This window comes from Mizuhopecten yessoensis, unplaced genomic scaffold, assembly GCF_002113885.1.
Source record: "Mizuhopecten yessoensis strain PY_sf001 unplaced genomic scaffold, ASM211388v2 scaffold2041, whole genome shotgun sequence".
Taxonomy (NCBI): domain Eukaryota; kingdom Metazoa; phylum Mollusca; class Bivalvia; order Pectinida; family Pectinidae; genus Mizuhopecten; species Mizuhopecten yessoensis.
Window position 1 is genome coordinate 198,364 of NW_018404348.1, and position 14,608 is coordinate 212,971.

The 14,608-nt window shown below is 37.5% G+C and overlaps 1 protein-coding gene across 1 annotated transcript in view; it reads right to left on the reverse strand.

Annotated features, from left to right (window-relative positions):
• LOC110444335 (rho GTPase-activating protein 190-like) overlaps positions 1–4,467 on the reverse strand; it is a 97,817-nt gene extending 93,350 nt beyond the window's left edge. The window contains exon 1 of the mRNA XM_021488722.1: positions 4,313–4,467. The gene's annotated coding sequence lies outside the window, so the exon portion shown is untranslated. The remainder of the gene's footprint in view (positions 1–4,312) is intronic.
• Between the last annotated feature and the right edge of the window lie 10,141 nt (positions 4,468–14,608).

Below are 14,608 nucleotides of genomic sequence, written 5' to 3' on the forward strand. Positions count from 1 at the left end.
CCTGACCATCTATTAGATACCGGTAGTCACAATACCACAGCCTCCTAAACCACATCTATCAACCTCTTAACTATATAACATGTGTATCCTACTGACCATCTATTAGATACCAATAGTCACAATAACACAGCCTCCTAAACCACATCTATCAACCTCGTAACTATATAACATGTATATCCTCCTGACCATCTGTTAGATACCAATAGTCACAATAACACAGCCTCCTAATCCACATCTATCAACCTCGTAACTATGTAACATGGGTATCCTCCTGACCATCTATTAGATTCCAATAGTCACAATACCACAGCCTCCTAAACCACATCTATCAACCTTGTAACTATGTAACAATTTATCATCATCATCATTCTATCAATCCATCATTATCATCATCATCATCATCATCATCATTATCAACAACATCATAAGTCTATCAATCTATCATATTCATCAGAAACATCATCCTATCATCATTATCATCAACATCGTCAATCTATCATCATCATCATCATCATTCTATCAATCTATCATCATCATCATCATCATCATCATCCTATCAATCTATCATCATCATCATCATCATCAACAGATGCATCCTCAATAATCATCAATACATCAATCACACGCTACCATTAATATATATATGTTCTTATACATATAAGAATAGATATTGACAACCATACACAAATACTCATCCCACCATATATTCTGATAAACATACACCTCACACACACACATACACCATACAAACAGACTTGTAGAGAGAGAAAGAGAGAGAGAGAGGGAGAGAGAGGGAGAGAGAGGTCCCATAACAATGCACATACATGTAAATAGTTTTACTTTATTCAGAAGTACATATGTATTTTAAAGAATAAGAGAAACATGGCAAAGTCAAGGCTTGGGATTCAGGAAAAAATACATATTTATAGGATGACAGGTTATAATTCCAGGATGGGTTTCCATTTTCTCCGATCAATTTCAAATTTCCTTCTTATGTAACTGTTTTTACTATTGTTAACATAGTTCTGAACAAGGAAATGGTCTTTGATGACATTGATAAGTGCATTGAGACTCGAAGATTTGTGAAGCCATCTAGTCTTATATATATAGTGTTTGATAAGAATTAAAATCTCATTATCAACAATACTCGCTCGTGGTGATAATATTCCAAAAAGTAACGATTCTTTATTTATTAAAACAGGGATAAGAAGAATGTCACAAAGAGTTTCAAGTCTCTGCAGTAGTCCCTGCACTTCTTGACATTCCAATAAACAATGAACTATAGTTTCTCTTTCCATATTACACAGATTACATAAGGGACTAGGATTTAAATTTGTTTTGAAAAGAAAAGGGTTTGTTACTAGAATATGGTGTAAAATTCTAACTTGAAACCACTGCAATTTTGAATTTTTTGTGACTGTAAATGGAATTTTTTACAGAATTTTAAGTTTTTTCTGCAATTTATCAATATCAAACTCAAACTCATTCAATTTCCTTACCCCAGTAGGTGTTGAAGCTGGTGTAATCATGTTGTTATAGAAGTCTTTAGAGCCTTTTTTATTCTTGAAGAAAATTTTAAAAAGAAGAGGTATAAAAGGTTGCGATGGTCTTTCTATCTTAAAATCATATTTCCTAAGGAAACGCTTGGCTGATGAGACTAGTCCTTGGTACTCGAGAAAGTTTGTGTTAATTCGAAAAATATGAAGAAATTCGTTAAATGAATAAAAAGTCAAATTATTAGGGTTTTTAACAAGGTGGTCGTTCACTGTAAATACTGATGCCTTAAACCAGTTTGGATAAAAAACAAAATTATTTCCTACTTGTATATCTGTGTTATACCAGAGTGGAGTTTTTAAGACAGAATCTTGTCTAACTTCCCTCATAGAGCTAGAATTATTCAGTCTTACCCAACCTTTAAAAACATCCTTCCAAAAATCATTTTGGCAGTTAGATCCACATGTACGAATGTATTCTTTACCACAATTATGCAACTTTTTTACATCTATAATCAAATTTAAAAGCAAATTCCATTTTCCTGATGACTGAGGTACTCTTCTTACCCAACCTAGCTTCAGAGAATCTATAAAAGCATGTACATCAACCATTTTCAACCCTCCATCTATATAACTTTGAATTACTACATCTTTTTTTATTTTATGGGGTTTGCCATTCCACAGGAAATCAAATAATAAGGAATTCAGCTTTGCAATATACCTTTCAGGTGGGTTTGGCAAGGTAATAAAAAGATAATTAAGTTGAGAAATTAACAAAGACTTTATGATATTGATTTTACCTATTGGAGTCAGACTCCTCCTATTCCATAAATTTATAAGAGATTTGAGTTTCACAATTTTTTTTATCAAGCTTGGGGTTGCTCACTACTCTTTTTCCTGTCTTAACCCATCCTGTAGTGACATGCATGGAGTAAGACCCTGGGTTGTAACAGTGTTTGAGGGTGAATACATATATAGAATTGTTGAATGCTAGCTATGAGTGCCAAAATGGCAGCACTGGCTGTATGCTACCCAGGAGTTGAGAAAGGTATTGGCTGGTTGCAAAAGCCTTATAACCATGGATCATAATTTGTGAACCGCTTTGAGACAACCTACGAACTAGGTTGTGATAAAGCGGTATATAAGAACCTCAAATTATTATTATTATACAGGAAATAGTGCGACAGATATGGGATGATAGTCACTTGTAGCTTCACATTAGAGGTGATTTAATTTTAGCGTGTCAGACAGGAAAGCTGGGGGCGACTCGTTCCATCCCCAGCAAACTTCTCTCTTTCCTGTATTAATTTATCTGGACCAATTATCGAGACTCAACAGTTACTTTTATGGCATTGCACATCTGCTCCAACGTGTATTATCAAAATTCACACAGCACATCAACATGCATATTGTTGTAAAAGCCAAACATGTGTCACAAGAGAAAGAAAAATGCTACAACCAGACCAAGATTTGAACCCTGAACCCTCCCAACTCTACCAATTGAGCTACCCGGTCGTCGATGATCGTCCCTGTCTAGTTCAGCTACATTCGTTTGTCCTTTTTCTAAATCTTCACTCGGAAGACACAACTTTACAACCCCGGTTTGGGTATCCCTTCCCAAGTTTTATTCACCCATGCATGGCCAGTATCTGAAACATAGGTTGGCAATCTCGCCAATTACATAATAGGAGAATTGAGAAAATGCATGGCCAGGCTAGGATTTGAACCTGGGATCCTCCAAAATCTAGACAGATAAGCATGCTCTACCAATAAAGTTACAGTACCTGGTCGCTGACAATCAACCCTGGGTCAAATTCCGCTACACATGTACATGAATAACCACAACTGAAACAGTCATACCTGCTCCAAACCTGGTAAGTGTATCATGTTTGCATGAGTGAATATGATAGACTTACATATGCAATGTCTTAACACTATTTAGACCACTGCACAAAATCTGTTCAGACTGTATTAGTATAAACACACATTTGCAGTCATCATGTACAGGTACATGCATATGTACCACATTAGACACATTAATTGCTATAAGCTGCACTACTACACTTGAGTACTTACATAAATATATATCAAGTAACCTCAAGTGTCGCTGTTAGTCACTTTACAGTAAAATGTCTGTATTAGGAAGTTCTGTCCTGTATACTGTATATGAAGCATAAATGTGGCATGACAGCAACAGTTAAATTATGATTTTAATAAGTAATCATTTTGGGCTGAAGTGTTGTCTTTCCACACTTCTTGGTGTATGTCATATGTAGGTAAGATAAGACTACATGATGTACGTTGCATATCACAGAGGATCAGGCTAACATATAAATGAGGTTTACTAGTACTGTAATAGTGTTCGTATATATGTGTACTGGGAAACTGAATCATATATGAATGACCTATTTTTATCGCAAAATACACATCGTCCAGAGTTAGGATATCCCGTGGAATCATACAACACAGTAAAAATAAAGCTACCACAGCAAGCAACCCCAACGCGTTCCACACAAATGCACATTGACCAGTGTAAATAACAGGGACGATTTCTCTCTCGACACAACCCCGACCTTGTTATAAACGGCGAAATGTAAACCGACACAGCTATAAGGGCAAACCTAATACGTTTAAACAATATAGAGTTCCTAGAACGACATCATGAAACGTCCAGACACTCACACGTTTTCATCTAAAGACCGTTTGGGTGTATGCTTTCATGTAGCCAAGATACATGCATCTTATTTTTTTAGGTTCTGAAAATGAGAATATTCAGCTACGAATCCACTTCACCATCACGTGGCTGTTACATTACCTACCTTTAAGTTTATGGATCAGACGGGCCCTTCATAGTCTCTCTGTATCCATTATCTGAACAGGTTTGTAACCACATGATCCATTTTTTATTTATTTAGGATTTTCTTCTGAATAAAATCTACATTCATCGGTCGAAGCCATCATCCGCCATGTTGAATCTGATCTTCATTCCATATATGGAAGTTTTTGAGTAATGTCTAAAAGTCGGAACCAAACTTCCGGAATTATTTCGATTTTTTTACTGTGTTGTACTAGCATTAAAATCGTATGCCGATCTGTTTTGCATATTTGGTGTTGCGATATTCTTTCAAATAACATGTCAAAAGTAGGAAGTGGCGATGGCCGTGGACAAATCATGCCACACGAGGGTCCATGTCAAAAGTAGGAAGTGGTGATGGCCATGGACAAAGCATGCCACATGAGGGGCCATCCTTTGTCATTTTCACTAATATTATTGACCTATATTTTGGTCATTAAAATACGAAACAAATGTATATTCTATGTAATCAGATTGTTTTTCTCCATTTTAATTAAAAGAGACCTTGTTGACAATTATCAACAGCATATCCATGCATGTTTCTTTGACGTGTGGACTCTCTAACGTTAGCTCATACATGTTCGAATGATTCTCGACTAATTATTATACAATTTTCCCTGATATTTTCAAACCTCTGATTTTTTTCATATTTTGTTAACAAAATCACTAAATCATACACGTGTAGAGCAAACATTATGATATAGCATTTGCGTTTCACTACCATTTCATATAACATTACAAAACTGTCCAAGGAACACTACTTCACTATCTGTATTTACATGAAGATGTATGACTCAAACGTGTATAGTGATTCACAGAGAGCTCGCCAGCCAATTTTGTTGTATATTTAATATTTAATATTTATATTTATATTTAAAGTCGGCTCCATGTCCACCTTTTAATTGTTACGAAGCTGTGGTCAGTTATATACATATATATAACATCGAACGGACCATTACTATGCGGTTTTTTTTTTACAAATGACCTTTGTAACATTTTGCATGTGCAGTTACGGCTGTAAATTTCAAATGCTTGTGAACATATTCCGAAATAATAATATTACTCAATGTCATCATCTATCGGCGTTTTTACAAACAAGCAGGCCCCGGTTTCGATATTGGATTGACGGTTTACATGGTAGAAGACTAAACTGGAATATTTTTATCATATCATCAATAACAAAAAGTTTTTCTTACGATACTAAAATGCATCTTGTCCTTTCCTTTGATGGAGAGACGAGACACATCTGCCCAGTAATTGAGTGTTTTTGCTGGAGTCCATTGTATAGTACATAGTTTCCCAGTAGTGAATGACTCATAACTCACATGTCATTTTCCGACTATAGTACAGATTTGACTGTACATGTTCTGTGGTGTAGGGCGACCTCTATATACAGGTGTGACTGTACATGTTCTGTGGTGTAGGGTGACCTCTATATACAGATGTGACTGGTACATGTTCTGTGGTGTAGGATGACCTCTATACACAGGTATCACTGTACATGTTCTGTGGTGTAGGGTGACCTCTATATACAGTATGACAGTACATGTCCTATGGTGTAGGGTGACCTCTATAATACAGGTATGACTGTACATGTCCTGTGGTGTAGGGTGTCTTCTATAATACAGGTATTACTGTACATGTCCTGTGGTGTAGGGTGACCTCTATATACTGGTATGACTGTACATGTTCTGTGGTGAAGGGTGACCTCTATATACAGGTGTGACTGGTACATGTTCTGTGGTGTAGGGTGACCCCTATATACAGTATGACTGTACATGTCCTGTTGTGTAGGGTGACCTCTATATACAGGTGTGACTGGTACATGTTCTGTGGTGTAGGGTGACCTATATATACAGTATGACTGTACTTGTCCTGTTGTGTAGGGTGACCTCTATATACAGGTATGACTGTACATGTCCTGTGATGTAGGGTGACCCCTATATACAGTATGACAGTTCATGTCCTGTGGTGTAGGGTGACCTCTATATACAGGTGTGAGTGGTATATGTTCTGTAGTGTAGGGTGACCTCTATAATACAGGTGTGACTGGTACATGCTCTGTGGCGTAGGGTGACCTCTATATACAGGTGTGACTGGTATATGTTCTGTAGTGTAGGGTGACCTCTATAATACAGGTATTACTGTACATGTTCTGTGGTGTATGGTGACCTCTATATACAGGTATCACTGTACATGTTCTGTGGTGTAGGGTGACCTCTATATACAGGTGTGAATGGTATATGTTCTGTGGTGTAGGGTGACCTCTATATACAGGTGTGACTGGTACATGTTCTGTGGTGTAGGGTGACCTCTATATACAGTTGTGACTGGTACATGTTCTGTAGTGTAGGGTGACCTCTATAATACAGGTATTACTGTACATATTTTGTGGTGTAGGGTGACCTCTATACACAGGTATGACTATACATGTTCTGAGGTGTAGGGTGACCTCTATATACAGGTATCACTGTACATGTTCTGTTGTGTAGGATGACCTCTGTAATACAGGTGTGACTGGTACATGTTCTGTGGTGTAGGGTGACCTCTATATACAGTATGATTATGCAAGTTATGTGGTGTAGGGTGACCTCTATATACAGTATGATTATACAAGTTATGTGGTGTAGGGGGACCTCTATATACAGTATGATTATACAAGTTATGTGGTGTAGGGTGACCTCTATATACAGTATGATTATACAAGTTATGTGGTGTAGGGTGACCTCTATATACAGGATGATTATACAAGTTAGGTGGTGTAGGGTGACCTCTATATACAGTATGATTATGCAAGTTATGTGGCGTAGGGTGACCTCTATATACAGTATGATTATGCAAGTTATGTGGCGTAGGGTGACCTCTATATACAGTATGATTATGCAAGTTATGTGGCGTAGGGTGACCTCTATATACAGTATGATTATACAAGTTCTGTGGGGTAGGGTGACCTCTATAAACAGTATGATTATGCAAGTTATGTGGTGTAGGGTGACCTCTATATACAGGATGATTATACAAGTTAGGTGGTGTAGGGTGACCTCTATATACAGTATGATTATACAAGTTATGTGGTGTAGGGTGACCTCTATATACAGTATGATCATGCAAGTTCTGTGGCGTAGGGTGACCTCTATAAACAGTATGATTATGCAAGTTATGTGGTGTAGGGTGACCTCTATATACAGGATGATTATACAAGTTATGTGGTGTAGGGGGACCTCTATATACAGTATGATTATACAAGTTATGTGGTGTAGGGTGACCTCTATATACAGGATGATTATACAAGTTATGTGGTGTAGGGGGACCTCTATATACAGTATGATTATACAAGTTATGTGGTGTAGGGTGACCTCTATATACAGGATGATTATACAAGTTATGTGGTGTAGGGGGACCTCTATATACAGTATGATTATACAAGTTATGTGGTGTAGGGTGACCTCTATATACAGGATGATTATACAAGTTAGGTGGTGTAGGGTGACCTCTATATACAGTATGATTATACAAGTTCTGTGGCGTAGGGTGACCTCTATAAACAGTATGTCTATACATGTTCTGTGACCTTTATATACAGGTATTCATTCATTCATTTCTTTATTTCTCCAAATTTGAGAGTTACATGTACATGTATATGGACATAAATATAAATAAATACAGAAAAAGAAATCATATGTAAAGTAAAGAAAAAGGAGATATTCTAAAGTGGACAAAACTAATGTATGTAACTAGACCTGTAAAAGACTCCAGGCTAATGAACAAAGCAAACAAATATGATTACAAAGATTCACTAATATATGATGGAGTATAATGATAATGGTTATACACTGTATTGAGACGAGTCAACAAAGGAACGCAATTTATATATATATATACGTGAACCTCACTGTGAATTGACATAAGGGTTTCCATGTACAATCATGTTAGAAAGCGATTTAAATTACATAAAAAAGGTTTACAGACAATATAAGGATATTAGATCTACTGGAGTGTTAGAGCTGAAGCTCTCTCCGCAGTCAGACAGTCTCGGATAAAGGGAAACATTACATGATCCTCTGCCAGGGCGAGAGCGATATCGTTGGAGGGACAGCCAAGTATAGTGGAAATCTGTTGTTCCCTTTCAGCTTGATCTAAATACACATATACATGTACGGGATAGACCCTAACTATATTTGTATAAAGGACATCTCTAAGCGAAGCTAATTCAACACTGTTGCAATCTAAGATACAATGGGCGACAGCGTCAGAGACAAACACATTACATTTATCACAATGAAGTTCGCAATCAGGTGGGGTAATCCATAATTTAGAAACTCGTTTACAGATCTCAGCTTAGTTTGGAGATAATTTTGATAAATACCACAGAATGGAAGGTGAAAGCTCTGTATGAATACTCCTAAATCTGCATATATTACAATTCTGACTCAGACGCTGTGTCCACTGTTCACTTACTTTACAAAGCAATACATTTTTCACAATATGCTTCCACATTAGTTTGTTAGGCATGCAGCAAGACTGTAAATAATCGTACAAGTAAAACTGCAAATCGTAATTATGAAATATATTCCATACACCGGGTATAAACCCTCTTTTGTATTTATAAATACTAAGATACATATGATATATACGTAACAAAAACAACTGTTTTGCAGTACATTGGGATTTTACATTACACAAAGCAGTGAAAAATCGTAGTTTGCATTGTTCTACATACAGAGAAAGTGATGGTAAAACCTAACATTCCCAGTACAATATCCGACCTAGTGCGAACTGGGAAATTCTGCATAAGTTTTGCACAGAAATTGTGTGTGGTCTCTTAACGACGCCAATCAGTAGAGGAAAGCGCGAACCAGAGCTCACAGCCAAATAACGCTCTTGGAAGCACGATTGATTTATAGAGTTTCAAACTTGTTAAAGGATTAAGTCCTGAACCAAGTAAGTTACACTGTATAAGAGCAAAGAATTGCCCACGTAACTTATGCACAACTTCATCAAGCTCTGGGCGACCTGGACTGAATTTATCTGTAAATATACCGACATGTGTAGTACTAGTTGACTCCTGTACTTCAGTTGGCCCAAGATACCACTTCCGCTTTGAATTAGTATAGGCATTTTTTCTTTCATTAAAAACAATAGCAACATATTTTGATGCATTGTACTTAAATCTCCATTTACAGCTGTATAAATAACATATATACATCAAATTATCAAAATCGCTTTTGCAAAGTGAAAGTAGGACAATATCATCCGCCTGAGTAGGACAAGTAACGTTAATGTCATGGACAGAAAGTGCGAATTTTGAAGTACAAAGTTCATTCAACAAGTCATTAATGTAGACAGAGTAAAGCCAAGGCGAGAGAATACTCCCTTGACGGGTTCCCTGGCATATTGGGAACCATTAAGAAATAAAACATTGACAAAGAACCGCACTGTACATATCTTTAAGATACAGAGAAACTATCATATTGACAGTATCACGTTTAAAGCCCAAAAGAACAAGTTTAGAAAATAAACCTTCGTGCCAAACACAGTCGAAGGCTTTCGCCGCATCCGGGAAGCAAGAGTACAGTTTACTATTGCAAAAGATATGACGTCGTCGTACTGCTGACGTTCTCCTGAAACCCAATTTGTGGAGAATTAACATTAAATAGCTTTTCAGAGAGAAGCCTGTCAAGTAATAATCGAAAACTTTGACAATGACAGGCATGAGAAAAATTGCACGATAGCTATTTGGGTCAGATTTAGGTTTTTTGTGACCTTTATATAGAGTGCAAATGATAACCTTTTTTAGATCCTTTGGTACCAAAGAAAAAGTTTTAAAGGCACTAAAAAGTTTACACAAACACTCATAAAAACAATCATTTGCAAGTATCAAATTTTCATAAACAATTAAATCAACACCTGCAGCTTTGTCACGGGGAAGATTACGACAAATAGATTTAACTTCATTAAAAGTAAAGTCAGCCAACGAAGAGTTCAGTCGTGAGGTGTCATCCATGAAGTCTGTCAAAAGGTTCTCAACTTCCATTTTGAACGAGTCGTTGAAGTCCTCATGAGAAGACTCCGAGTAGATTTGCGAAAAATATTTCCCCCAGTGAAGTGCGAGACCTGGCAAATCTCTAACTACAGACAAAATCCCCCCATGTCTGCTCCAGTTTTACCAGAAGAATTTGATCGACGAGACTTAATCAATGACCAAAATGATTTCTGATTTAACTCAGCTGGATTTTCTAGTTCAATATTCAAATCAACCAAGTGAACTTCTGACAGTTGTCTGTGCCTCAGACGAAATCTTCGTTTGGCTTCTTTATACTGACTAAACAGAACAGAGTGAGGATCACGCGGTCTTCCATGAGGAACCCAAATACAACGTAATCTCCACATTTCATTGTGGAGGACCTTGAGCTCACCATTCCAGTAGGGTTTCAGGAATTTACAGAACTTGCGTTTTTTAAGCGACGATTCAGAAGCAGACTGCAAACAGTAAGTGATATCTTTTGTGTAAGTTCCAATATCATTTTCTGACACTAGCTCACGATCATTTAAGTCAGACGCTTTAAGAAGAGAATCAAGGGACTGCCGGTATAGGTCCGTATAGTCAGTGCCATCAGACGTCGTCCACTTATATGAGAATCTCATCAATTCCTCATAGGCGATTGAGATATCAACGGGAAAACATAATTCACAGACAATCGGACGGCGATTGGAAACATCAAGGTAGTTATTGTTAAGAATTCGGCATTCCTTGACAAGGTCCTGTTTAGAAGATTCCATGATGAAATGGTCGATCAAAGAAGATGAGCCGTCCTCAGAATGAACGTAAGTAAACATTGGTCCCTTACAAACATAAGATGTTGTTAAAGAATACAGCTGGTAGCGATTCATAACACCTTGTAGAAGATGACCACGATAGTTTTCATATCCGACGATTCTAGGTCCACTTCAATCTGGCAATGACATCACCCATAATGACTACCGAACCTTCCATTAGGAAAGAAGCACATAGTTCAATCATCTTGGCGATATATTCAGAGCATAACTCAGATCCTTAACGTGTGGTAGGAAGATAAACTTGAATGAAGAACAAAACCTCAGAGTTCAATGTTAGTTTCAAGATTGCAATTCTATCATCAGCCGAGTCAATCACTGTCACACGACTGGACAGCCTTTTCCGCCACAATAGAGCAACGCGGCCTTTACGCCTTCTATCTTGAGATAGGGGATGTAGAGAAGAATCAGAAATAACGTGACTGTCATAATCGCAATGAATGGTCCGAAACAAACGCCTCTGCTCCTCTAAGAGACAGTGCTCCGAGATGCCACATATGTCAATTTCCTCAGAAGTAAGAGCATTATTGTGATAGGAAGCCGCTGACATGATGCCAGTGACGTTCCAAGTCATGTCTGTGGTGGAGGGTGACATCTATTTACAGGTATTACTGTACATGTTCTGTGGTGTAGGGTGACCGCTATATACAGGTATGACTGTACATGTTCTGTGGTGTAGGGTGACCGCTATATACAGGCATCACTGTATATGTTCTGTGGTGTAGGGTGACCTCTATATACAGATGTGACTACATGTTCTTTGGTATCTGGTGTCCATTATGTACAGGTGTGACTGTCCATGTTCTATGGTGTAGGGTCACCTCTATATACAGATGTGAATAAATGTTCTTTGGTATCTGGTGTCCATTATGAACAGGTGTGACTGTCCATGTTCTTTCGTATCTGGTGTCCATTATGTACAGGTGTGACTGTCCATGTTCTATGGTGTAGCTATAGGTTGACCTATAAATACAGGTGTGACTACATGTTTTTGGTATCGGGTGTCCATTATGTACAGGTGTGACTGTCCATGTTCTANCTATATACACATGTTACTGTACATGTTCTGTGGTGTAGGGTGACCTCTATATACACGTGTGACTGTACATGTTCTGTGGTGTAGGGTGACCTCTATATACAGGTGTGACTGTACATGTTCTGTGGTGTAAGGTGACCTCTATATACACATGTTACTGTACATGTTCTGTGGTGTAGGGTGACCTCTATATACACGTGTGACTGTACATGTTCTATGGTGTAGGTTGACCTCTATATACAGGTGTGACTAAATGTTCTTTGGTATTATGTACAGGTGTGACTGTCCATGTTCTATGGTGTAGGGTAACCTCTATATACAGATGTGACTACATGGGCTTTGGTATCTGGTGTCCATTATGTACAGGTGTGACTGCCCATGTTCTATGGTGTAGCTATAGGTTGACCTCTATATACAGGTGTGACTAAATGTTCCTTGGTATCTGATGTCCATTATGTACAGGTGTGACTGTCCATGTTCTATGGTGTAGGGTAACCTCTATATACAGATGTGACTACATGGTCTTTGGTATCTGGTGTCCATTATGTACAGGTGTGACTGCCCATGTTCTTTGGTATCTGGTGTCCATTATGTACAGGTGTGACTACATGTCCTTTGGTATCTGGTGTCCATTATGTACAGGTGTGACTGTCCATGTTCTTTGGTATCTGGTGTCCATTATGTACAGGTGTGACTGTCCATGTTCTATGGTGTAGCTATAGCTATAGGTATATACATACTCAGTCACTATAGTGCAGCGTGTCCGATAATTTTATGTTAATTGTGCAGCAGAATCTGTTCATTCTAGGTCAAGACTTTCACTAAATCGGCAAACTGGAAATTCATTATTCTATCATGTTGTCTTCAAAATCTACAGAGGAATCATATTATCTTTGGTCATTAAAGTCCTTAAACTCTCTACATGTAGGGTGGAATCCAGTCATTTCAGGCCACCACTCCCCTGTAAATTATACAGCGAAACCAAGATACATTTTTCTCATGAATGTCCTCAAACCTGTGCATTGGAACCAATCTATCACAGCAGGGAATAACTTAATGATCCCTGCGAGTCCCACTGCAGGCAATACATTTGAGAAATCTTGTGATTTTTTTATACAGTTACCTACCCTTCATTTTGTACTGGATATAAATGTACCACACCTTCGTTGATCTGGTAGCTCAGTTGGTTAGAATGTGAGAATAACAGTTTGAGATCAAGTCTTCGGATCCATTTCTGTCACCACTCAGAATGGTGTGTTAAATAACTTTCACTTGCCCAGAGGGCCTGTATCACTCATCTTGCTATTTAAGCAATGATGGCAAACTGTTTTCGTTTAAAGTAGAATAGTAAATATTTCCCCTTTTTGGGGTCTATCCTTGGACTAAGGATGCTTCATAACAAGTCTGGTTAAAATAAAAAATGTGTATGTCGATGGGGTTGGGATCTAAATCATAGTACATGGAATATAATAATAATAATGATGACCGGAAACTAAATCTCAACGGGTAGGAACAGATCAGAGGGCTTATCCTGGTAGCATACTAGTGTTGTTTCTTCATACCAAGCTTTGCAATAATAGTCATGACCCAGGGTATCATTGAACAAAAAGAATACATGTAGGTTCATAAAGCTTTTACCTCTATAAGAAAAAGATGTGCACCACTAGCCTATTTTTCCCTATCCGACTATAATTGCTATAGAACATTGGTTGTTTAAAAAAGTGATGTCAGCAGTAAATGCATCTCGTAGTAGTAACTTTTGATTTAAATTTCATGCAGCTGGCTTTGAGTTTTCATTCAAAGCAAGGTTTATTTGTTAAGAAATGGTGATAATATTTTAGTTCAGTCTAAAAATCAAACATGCAGCTAAGGACCATAGAGATCCTACATATAAGGAAACCTCTCTGTACTTCTTGAAAAATAGCAGTAACAAACTTTAACTGTATAAATCCAAGATGCCTGCCTGATGGCCATCTTCTTTTTCAAGTCATTTGAACAAGAGGCCCAATGGGCCTGCATCGCTCACCTGGTATAAATCTCACACTTGTAACCTTAAAAGTGATCTAAAATAAAGCTACAGGCAAAAACAAATTTCAGTATTTATGATTAAAATTCATTCAAAAGAACCTGTTATTTTTTTTTTAAACATTTCACCCCTGTGATTGAAAGTCGAACAAAGTCATTATGTTAAACAAATTTTATAGCCTTTCATCTCAGGATGCAACTTGCAAAGTATCAACATCCTGGGACCCATGGTTATTCAGAAGAGGTCGATTAAAGATTTTAAACAAATTTGACCCCTGTGACCTTGAATATAAGTCAAAGTCATTCACTTTAACAAACATAGTAGTCCTTGATCCCAGCATGCTACTGACTAAATATCAACATCCT